Source organism: Gossypium arboreum, chromosome 3 (genome assembly GCF_025698485.1).
Source record: "Gossypium arboreum isolate Shixiya-1 chromosome 3, ASM2569848v2, whole genome shotgun sequence".
Taxonomy (NCBI): Eukaryota; Viridiplantae; Streptophyta; class Magnoliopsida; order Malvales; family Malvaceae; genus Gossypium; species Gossypium arboreum.
The window spans coordinates 36,802,642-36,812,787 of record NC_069072.1 but is presented as its reverse complement, the minus strand read 5'-3'; positions in this window follow the sequence as shown (position 1 = coordinate 36,812,787).

The following is a 10,146-nucleotide window of genomic DNA, read 5'->3' as shown; positions in this document are numbered from 1 at the left end:
AAGTTCACATGTAAAAAAAATGCAACTTAAACAAACATTAATCATACATTTAACATAATCAACATAACCTTGCATTTTATCAAATCTCTTAATCTTATTCTTCATATATATATACATGTTCTTATCACAACTTCATCATATCTCATGTCATTCTCATGAGTTTGATGTATATACCTGTGCCCACTTGCACATAATAACTTACTTTCCCATCTTTGACGTATTCATCAAGATTACTCATTGAACTTCCTTTAGAAATACTCGTTGAACACTCGAAATACTATCGAATACATTGGAATCTCACACCTAAGTGTCTCATATGTAGCCAAAGCTACCTTATCTTATATCACATGTTGCTCGCTTTTGAGCTACTCACGGGTCTGCTCACGCAAGCTGTCGGGTATCCACAACACATGCTGAACTACTTAGCCATTGGTAGAATATACGAGACCAGTACCCGGAACACAAAAACATGTGTCACATACATCATGAACTCAGACCACAACTCAATGAGTTCAGATGTCACATATATCATGAATTCAGACCACAACTCAATGAGTTCAAATGACATAATTCCTAATGACATGTCACTTGTATCCTAAACTGTTCCTAAGCTTCGATACCACATTTCTCTCGAACTTGCTCATAATGTTGATTTCAATGGTCATAGCACCAGTCAAATACTCATGGAATAATCAAAGCATAATTTGTGATAAAATTTAGGAAATAAACATATGATACAACATCATATTAAATGTGTATGTACTTATGTTGAATTATTTGCAAATGAACTTACCTCAGTACAAAATGATAGAAATGAGCCCAATCCTCGTAAACATTGTTTTTCCCCCGATCAAGACCCATATCACATTTTTCTTGATCTATTGCCAAATTTAACATGTTCAATACACACATTGCTCATATCGACCCATAACACATACTTTGGTAAAATTACCTTTTTACCCTTAACTTTTCACTTATTTAAACTTTAGTCCTTAGGCTCGTAAAAAGAAATGCATGCATTTTATTTGTTACCCAAGCCTAGCCGATTCATACTCTAACTCATATCAACCCATATTTCTCATTAAACCATATTTCTACTACTCATTTCTTCATCTTTTACAAATAAGTCCTTTTTAGCCATTTTCACTAGAAATCACTTAGTAAAAGATGTTTATCACACATCAAACTTTCATATTCTTCCATTAAACATCAAACTACAAACATGTCACACATGGGTCAAATTTCATACATGAACCCTACTTCAAAATATGGCTAGAAATGGAGAGATCATGCTTCAAGGATCTCAAAAATGTAAAGAACATTAAAAAAGGGGCTTACGAGCACTTACAATCAAGCTTGAAAAGATGAACAAAACCCTAGCTATGGCTCTTGGAAATTTCGACTAGCACTTGGAGAAGATGAGAAAATTTTTGAATTATTTTCCCTTTTTATTCTTTTATTAACCAAATGACCAAAATGCCCTTAAGGCATTTCTTTCAAATTTTTCCTATTCATGCCTATTTTTGTCCAAAATTTTAGAACTTGGTCAAATTGCTATTTAAGGCAATTTCATGCTTGAAGCTTCTAGAACACAAGTTTTGCAACTTATTCAATTTAGTCCCTAAAGTCAAATTGGACACCTTAGGTATAGGATTTCTTCATGAAAATTTCACACAAACATGCAATCATCCCATGGACCATCAAATAATCATAAAATAATTATTTTTATTTCAAATTTGTGGTCTCAAAACCACTATTCTGACTAGACCCTAATTCAGGATGTTACAACTCTCCTCCTATTAGGGATTTTCGTCCCCAAAAATCTTATCGATAAAAAGGTTTGGGTATTGTTTTCTCATGGCCTCCTCGGGCTCCCATATAGCCTCTTCAACCCCATGTCTTTGCCATTACACTTTCACCAAGGCAATGCTTTTGTTTCTCAATTTTTTAACTTCTTGTGCCAAAATCTTAACCGGTTCCTCAACATAAGTCATATTCGGTTGAATCTCAACTTCGGTTGATGAAATCACATGTGAAGGATCTGATCTATATCGATGCAACTTAGACACGTGAAATACATCATGAATCTTTTCCAACCCTGATGGTAAAGCCAACTGATAGGCAACCGGCCCTATTCTCTCGTTGATCTCATACAACCCTATAAAATAAGGACTCAACTTGTCCTTCTTGCCAAATCTTAAAACCTTTTTCCATGGAGACACTTTGAAAAATACCTTATCACCGACTTGATATTCAATTTCTTTCTGTTTCAGATCTGCATAGGGTTTCTGTCTATCCGAAGCGGCTTTCAAACAATCTTGAATTACCTTCACTTTCTCTTTGGTTTTTTTTACCAAATCAACTCCATGAATCTGATTCTCTCTAAGCTCGATCCAATACAATGGCGTTTGACACTTAACACCTATATAATGCCTCATAAGGCACCATTTTCAAACTCGACTGATAACTGTTGTTGTTGGCAAACTCCACCAATGGTAAGTACTTTTCCCAACTACCTTTGTAACACCCCCACGCCCGAGACCATCGCTGGAGTCGAGTATGAGGTGTTACTAAGCTTAGTTTAACATTTTTAGAACTCTAGATTATTGTTTCTACATTCACAGCTTTTAAGCTACTTGCATCACAGTCACAAGAAAAATCATATCTCGAGTTACGAAACTCGAAATCAAGATCCGTAAATTTTCCCTGAATCTAGACTTATATACCTATCTACTAATTTTTTTTTAGAATTTTTGGTCGGGCCAATTAGTACAGTTTATTAGTTAAAGTTACCCCTGTTTCAGGACTCGACTGGTCTGACCTCTGTTTACTACGAACCACATTTCTCTCTGTAAAAAATTCATATGACTATGAGATTTGTTTCTACTAAAACTAGACTCAATAAGGATTCTGAGGATATAAAATATACCACCTAATTATATCTTTATAATTTATGACGAATTTCTCAAGTTGGAATAGGGGATTCAAAAACTGCTATGACCCTGTTTCACTAAAATTCAAATATCTTGTAACATATAATTCCTTTACCTGTTTCATTTTTTCATGTGAAACTAGACATAATAAGCTTCAATTTGATATGTATTCCATCACCAAATTCAATTGCTATGATTTTTAGTAAATTTTCAAACTCGCGTCAGTGTTGCTGCAGATTCATTTATGGCAAATTTCATCCTTTTATGAGTTTTTATGCACTAAGTATCTTAATAGTTTTCCTTAACATCAAACATAATCTACACTAACCATTTTCATAATTTATCATTATCAAGCATTTCCTCAACCATTCCACAACCATACCATAAGATCATTTACACAAAATAGGTATATTGCTATACATGGCATACTTAAATTTACAAGCCATTTACCAAAAGTCTTAGGATAGTGTGGTGAGCCTTGATCTATCCCGACTCTGAATGGCTTGTCCAAAACTACAATGAGTAAGAAGGAGGAGTAAGCATAAATGCTTAGTAAGTTCATATGCAAATAATAAGTAACATAACAAGCAGTCATACCAATCAACATTAGCATGTATCACTAAAACACATATCACATTTTTAATCATTTTCATCATCTTATTACCTTATCGTGGTTGTATCAATACTCAACCCGAGGGTTAAATACATACCTGTCCAAAATATCCATTTCACATCACTTACCAATACATCTCTTTACATCTCGAATATTCCTCCATTTGAGTAGAACTTTACCCGTTGAACACATCGGAATATAATCCGGATACATGGATAACTTGCACATAAGTGCCATATATGCAATCAAGCAATCATGTAACCCGCCCATAGCGAACTCGAACTCGGACTCAACTCAACGAGCCTCGGGCGTTCGCATCCATAAGTGAACTCGGACTCAACTCAACGAGTTCGGATGCCTAGTTACATCTCACGAACTCGGACTCAACTCAACGAGTTCGGACATTCGCATCCATAAGTGAAATCGGACTCAACTCAACGAGTTCGGATGCTCAACCATCCTAGTGACATGGCACTTGTATCCTAATCTATTCCTATGGTTCAAACGGGATTTTTCTCGAACACTTATCCTTGCCGTCTTCCGTAGAATGCCGAAATCAATACTCGGTAACAATTATATTTAACAAGTAGCTCACATAATTTACATATTATTTGAAATTAACCACAAAGCATACATTTCATAATGAAATTCAGCATAACACATAATTAATATCAATAGCTTAAAAATAACAATTATGCTACATTATTTACACATGAACTTACCTTGGTACCAAAATACAAGGATTTTGCAATTTAGTCCACAATCTTTTCTTTTCCTCGATTGAGGTCGATTCCACGTCTTTCTTGATCTAAAATAACACATTTAGCTCATTTAATACTCACATTATCAAATTAATCCTTAACTCAAATTTTGGAAAAATTATAATTTTGCCCCTAAACTTTTGCATATTTACATTTTTGCCCCTAGGCTCGGGATTAAACTTTATTCCTTATTCTTATGTTTTACAACATGCTGATCACTTTTCTCTTCTATGGCAACATCAAATTCTCACTCTAACATGTACTTATGACTATTAGGTATTTTTACCGATTAAGCCCTTTTACTCGTTTTCGCTCAAAACCGAGTAGCACAAGTTGTCTAACATAATTTAAAACCCCATATTATATCATAAAACATCAAAATACACAAATTTCACCTATGGGTATTTTTCCAAATATGAACCCTAAGTTGACTTATTGTTAGCATAAGTTTAATCGAGCTACCGGGATCTCAAAAACGTAAAAATCATTAAAAACGGGGCTTAGAATCACTTACTATGAAGCTTGAAAGTTGAAGAAACCCTAGCTATAGTAAGAGTGAAGTTTCGGCAACAACTAAATGGGGAAGATGACTATTTTGTGTTATTTTTCCCATTTTATTTCATTTAATATCAAAATGACCAAAATGCCCCCTCCTCACTAAACTTTCAAAAATTCCTTCCATGTCCTAATTTTGCCCATGAACTTAAAATTGGTAAAATTTCTATTTAAGACCTCCTAATAAATATTTCAAAGCAATTTCATACTAAAAACTTCTAGAATGCAAGTTTTGCAACTTATTCGATTTAGTCTCTACTTTCAATTTAAGCACTTTAGGCATAGAATTTCATCACGAAATTTTCACACAATCATGCAATCATATCATAATCATCAAAATAATTATAAAATAATTATTTCTATCTCAGATTTGTGGTCACGAAACCACTATTCCGATTAGGCCCTAATTCGGGATATTACAACTCTCCCCCCCTTTAAGGATTTTCGTCCTCGAAAATCTTACCTGTAAATAGATGTGGGTATTGATTTCTCATAGTTTCTTGGATTCCCATGTAGCTTCTTCTACTCCATGCCTTTGCCACAACACCTTCACAAGTGCAACATTTTATTCCTTAGTTGTTTGACCTCTCGAGCTAAAATCTTAATCGGTTCTTCTTCGTAGGTCATATCCGGTTGTAGTTCAATTTCATCGGTGAAACTACATGTGAAGGATCCGAACGATCTCGACGTAACATAGATACGTGGAACACATAATGAATCTTCTCTAATTCGGTGGTAATGCTAACCGATATGCTACTGTCCAACTTTTTCAATTACTTCATACGGCCCAATAAAGCGTGGACTTAATTTGCCCTTCCGTCCAAATCTAAGGACTTTCTTCCATGGAGACACCTTTAAAAATACTTTATCACCAACTTGAAATTCAATGTCCTTTCGTTTTAAATCGCATAAGATTTACGTCTATCTCAAGCGACTTTCAAACAATCTCGAATTACCTTCACTTTTCTTTTTCTTTTATTAGATCAACTCCATAAATCTGATTTTCCTTGAGTTCAGTCCAATACAAAGGCGTTCGACACTTATGACCATACAATGCTTTATAAGGTGCCATTTTCAAGCTCGTCTGATAACTATTGTTATAAGCAAATTCTACCAACGGCAAATATCTTTCCCAACTTCCTTGAAATTCCAATACACAATATCTGAGCATGTCTTCAAGAATCTGAATTACTCTCTCTGATTGTCCATCAGTTTGTGGATGAAAAGCAGTACTGAAATTTAACTTTGTACCTAACGCGTCTTGCAACTTTTGCCAAAACCGCAAGGTAAACCTTGGATCTCTATCTGAAATAATCGACAATGGTATTCCGTGTAATCTAACAATTTCTCTAATATACAGTTCAGCCAACTTGTTAAGAGAATAATCCGTACGTACCAAGATAAAATGAGCCGACTTAGTTAATCTGTCAACTATTGCCCAGATGGCATCTTTCTTTCCTGGAGTCAATGGCAATCCTGAAACAAAATCCATAGTAATCCGATCCCATTTCCATTCAGGAACCATAATAGGCTGGAGTAATCCTAAAGGCACTTGGTGTTCAGCTTTCACCTGTTGACAAATTAAGCACTTGGACACAAACTCTGATATATCTCTTTTCATTCCATTCCACCAATACATTTTCTTCAAGTCATTATACATTTTCGTACTACCTGGATGAATCGAGAAATAACCACTATGTGCTTCCTGTAGAATCTTTTGAATCAATTCCTCATTCTTGATACACAAATCCGATCTTTAAACATTAAGCACCCATCGAACCAATTCGAAATCGACTCAGTATCAACTTCACACTGTTTTCTCTTGGCTTGCAAATCTTGATCATCTTTCTGAGCTTCAGAAATCTCTTGCAAAAACATTGGTTTTGCTCTTAACTCTGCTAAAATGCAACCGTCATCTGACATTTTCAACTGAGTGTTCATAACTCTCAAAGCAAACAACAACTTTCTACTTAAAGCATCAGCAACCACATTCACTTTTCCCGGATGATAATCAATAACAAGCTCATAATCTTTCAATAACTCCAACCATCTTCGTTGTCTCAAATTCAAGTCTTTTTGTGACATCAAGTATTTAAGACTTTTGTGATCGGTATATACTCGGCACTTTTCACCATACAAATAATGTCGCCAAATCTTCAAAGCAAACACCACTGCAGCCAATTCCAAATCGTGAGTAGGATAATTCCTCTCATGAGGTTTTAACTGCCTCGAAGCATAAGCCACCACTTTTCCTTCTTGCATGAGTACACACCCCAAACCATTTAGAGAAGCATCACTATACACCACAAATTCTTTACCTAATTCGGGTTGTACCAACACTGGTGCTTCAGTTAATAACTTTTTCAATTCTTCAAAACTCTGTTGACATTCTTCCGTCCATTCAAATTTAACATCCTTTCGGAGTAGTCTAGTCATAGGAGCAGCAATTATAGAAAATCCATTTACAAACCGCCGATAATACCCAGCTAGCCCCAAGAAACTTCTAACTTCAGTTACGTTTTTCGGTGGTTTCCAATCAACAATGGCTGAAATTTTACTAGGATCAACCGATATACCATCACCTGAAACAATATGACCCAAAAATCCAACTTCCCGGAGCCAAAATTCACTTTTACTAAACTTAGCATACAGCTGCTTATCTCTCAAAGTTTGCAAAACTATCCTCAAATGCTCAGCATGCTCTGTCTCATCTTTTGAATAAATTAAAATATCATCTATAAACACCACAACAAATCTTGTTCTAAAAGCAGTTTTAGGCACATCCGACTCTTTTACCCGCAGTTGGTAATACCCAGATCTCAAGTCAATCTTTGAAAACCATGTCGCTCCTTTTAGCTGATCAAAAAAATCACCAATTCTTGGCAACGGATACTTGTTTTTGATTGTCACCTTGTTTAACTACCGATAATCAACACACAACCTCATAGAACCATCCTTCTTTTTCACAAATAACACGGGAGCACCCCAAGGTGAAAAACTCAGTCTCACAAAACCTTTATCAGTCAACTCTTGCAACTGCGACTTTAATTCCTTCAACTCTGCTGGTGCCATTCTATACGGAGCAATCGAAATCGGAGCTGTTCCCGATATCAAATCAATACCAAATTCTACTTCCCTGACTGGAGGCAAACCCGCAATTCTTCCGAAATACGTCCAAATTCACACACAACCAAGACTCGATTCAACTTTCTTTTCAACTTCTTTTGTATTAATTACATACGCCAAATAAGCTTCATAACCCTTTCTCGAGATATCTTTGAACCGACATTGAAGAAATCACACTAGGCAATGCCTCGATTTATCCGATTCAACCCGCAGAGTTTTACCATTTCCACACTTTAATTCTATAATCTTTTCTTTGCAATTTATTTTAGCATCATGCAATGTCAACCAATCCATACCCAAAATAACATCAAACTCATCAAACGGCAACAACATCAAGTCGTAGGAAAGTAATGATCCCGAATCATTAAAAGACATTTCTTACATACTTTATCAACAAATACACATTTGCCTAACGGATTCGACACTCTAATCATAAATTCGTGTTCTCAACAGGTATATTCATACTAGACACCAATTTCATGCACACATATGAATGAGTAGAAATTGGATCAATCAAAGCAATAACATTAACATTATAGAGAGAAAATGTACCGTAATCACATCGGTGAGGAAGCATCTTCACGCTTTAATAGCATAAGTTCTAGCGGAGCCCTTCCTTCAGTCTAACTGGTGCATCCTCGGCTTCATTCTTCTTGCTTGCTTCGCTCCGGCTTTTCTTGGATATCTTCCTCTCGAATCCGCCCACTTGTTTTTGTATTCGAAATTTTTCTTTTCACTCTCTCTAGGCGTCTCTAATAAAATGATTCAAGAACCACATCGAAAACATTCATTTGCTCTACACGGACCAAAATGATTTCTACCACACCGCTGGCACTCAGGTTTAACAAAACTCGAGTTCCCTACACTGGCTGCCGAAGTAGTCTGGGATTTAGGACCCATATTTTGCTTCCTATAATTCCCATATGATTGCCCAGCTGAAGCTTGGGAACGAGGATTCATATTCCTTGACTTTCGAGTTGTTGTGAAAATGAACACTCATCGGTCTTTTCTTCCAATTTCTAGTCTCACCTCTACCTTTTCTTTTCTTTAAGTAATTCTTGACCTTACAAGCTCGATCAACCAATACTACCATTTCTTTTAATTCAAGAATTCCAACAAATACCTTGATGTCTTCGTTGAGCCCGTCTTCAAATCGTCGGCACATCTTGGCCTCTGAGGAACATACTCTCGGCATACTTACTTAATCGAACAAACTCTCTTTCATATTCTCAGAAGTCATATTACCTTGCTTCACTCAAGAAATTCTTTACGCTTCGATCAATAAATCTTTCACTAATATATTTCTTCCAAACTCTTCTTGAAAGAATTCCCAAGTTATTTTCTCTTTCGGTACCACCGAAATCAAAGTCTTCCACCAATTATAAGCTGAATCCCTCAACAAAGATATAGCGCATTTCAAACATTCTTCAGGTGTACAAGATAATTTGTCAAATACCCGGATTGAATTTTCAAGCCAGAACTCTGCTCTCTCGGCATCATCATCAATATTTACTTTAAATTCTTCGGCCCCTTGCTTGCGAATTCTATCAACTGGAGTTCTATGAAATTTCATCAGATCCATACCTTGAGGCATTGGGGGTACAGGTTGAGGAATTGGGGGAGGTTGTACATTCGGGTTCGTACGAACGAACTCAGTGTACCATGCACTCATCATTTGGAGAAAGGCTTCCCGACCCCTTTCTCCTCCTCCCTGACCAACAGAGGAGGTGGATTTTCAGTCGGCCTGCTCCTTCAAATGAGATGGCGCATTACTCTCTACTTCATCTGCCACAGCTGGATCGGGATCCATTTACTATATAAAAAAAATTATTTAAAAAGGTCAGAAGTCGTCATACTATCACAATTCATACATATGGCATGTATAGCAAAATCCGTACATACAACACGTAGTCCGAGAACCGACTAAACCTACTCTGATACCACTAAATGTAATGCCCCCACGCCCGAGACCATCGCCGGAGTCGAGTATGAGGTGTTACTAAGCTTAGTTTAACATTTTTAGAACTTTGGATTATTGTTTCTACATTCACAGCTTTTAAGCTACTTGCCTCAAAGTCACAAGAAAAATCATATCTCGAGTTACGAAACTCGAAATCAAGATCCGTAAATTTTCCCTGAATCTAGACTTATATACCTA